Source organism: Charadrius vociferus, unplaced genomic scaffold (assembly GCF_000708025.1).
Source record: "Charadrius vociferus isolate BGI_N301 unplaced genomic scaffold, ASM70802v2 scaffold298, whole genome shotgun sequence".
NCBI lineage: Eukaryota > Metazoa > Chordata > Aves > Charadriiformes > Charadriidae > Charadrius > Charadrius vociferus.
In genome coordinates, this window is record NW_009649936.1 from 979266 (window position 1) to 980929 (window position 1664).

Below are 1664 nucleotides of genomic sequence, written 5' to 3' on the forward strand. Positions count from 1 at the left end.
TGAAGCTGGTGAGGGGTCTGGAGAACAAGTCTTATGAGGAGCGGTTGAGGGAACTGGGGGTGTTCAGCCTGGAGAAGAGGAGGCTGAGGGGAGACCTTATGGCTCTCTACAACCACCTGAAAGGAGGTTGTAGCGAGGTGGGGGTTGGTCTCTCTTCCCAAGTAACAAACAATAGGACAAGAGGAAATGGCCTCACGTTATGCCAGGGGAGGTTTAGATTGGATATTAGGAAAAATTTCTTCACAGAAAGGGTTGTCAAGCATTGGAACAACCTGCCTGGGGAACTGGTGCAATCACCATCCCTGGAGGTATTTAAAAGACGGGTATACATGCTGCTTAGGGACATGGTTTAGTGGTGGGTTTTGGCAGCTTTAGGTTGATGGTTGGACTTGATGATTATCAAGCTCCTTTCCAACCTAGAGAATTCTATGATTCTATTCCATCTGAATTTGGAACTTGATTGCTTGTATGCTCTAATGCCACCCCATTTCTAAAGATTTGTCTTTTAAAATGAAGACAGATCTATCATAAAGCTGTAAATCACGGCAAAACATTTTAATATTTTGCCTCACAAATTTCCCCCACCTGTGACACGTTGCTCTGAGGTTACCCAGCCTTTCAGACATCCCTGCAGCCCTCGGTGCTGTGGGCCAATGCTGCATTCCCACATGGATGGGATGTGCAAGAGTCACGCGGGCTGTATGAAAGGTGGTGAACAACTGCTAAAATCTTATTGTGAGCTAGCAGATGCTGAAGCTTGGCCAGCAGTGCATTTTGGTACCTGGTCCAGCTTTTGGAGATGTACACAACTGGGGAGTGAGAGCACACGTGGAAGCCTTCCTGCCTTCCCATCTTGCTTCCATCCTTCCAGCACATGAACAAAGCAGTATCATTAGTTGCCAGTTGGAGCTTTAATGTGCTAGGAGAAAAATGTGCCAAATTATATAACTAAAGTCTAGCTAGGAAGGGGAAAGGCAGTGGTCTCATGAAAATAAAAGATTATATGAATGTAAAACTTACTGGAGATCATTGATGAAACTGTATCCATCAGAATCTTAAAAGCCACAGTTTCTATTCTGTCATCTTGAATAATTGAACGGGTTATTTTTTCCTTGACTTTTCCAGCGACTTTGCACTACCAGGATTATGCTCTGTCTGTGTGTAAAAAAAAAAAAAAAATAAAAAAAACCCCGATCCAAACCAAACCCCCAAACTGAGGTTAAATAATATGTTTCCACAGTGTATAAATCCCTGTCTGGCAAGATTCTGTATTTTACTTTCCATGGGTATTTTGCTAGTTTCTTTTTTTTCTTTTTTTTTTTTTTTTCCCGTAAGCATACTAAAATCTAGTGCATTAACTTTCTTTCAAGACCCTTGTAAAGAGCGGAGGGCTTCTAATCCTGGGCTCCAGCCGGCTATAAGCGTGACCCCCGAGTCCCCCGCGCAAGCGGCATCTCCAAAATTTGTCCCAAGTGCTTCACACCTAAAACCAGCTGGAGCTGTTAAACACGCCTTTACTGCCTGTAGTGCAAGGGAGATGCTAAGACTGGCTTTGCCTGGCCTGGGGGTAGGAGGTGACAGCCCCCGTTGCCCCGCTCCGCGCAGGGACACGGCGGACGGGCGGCGCGACGCTCCGGCGTGGGGCGGACACGCGAGGTCACGGC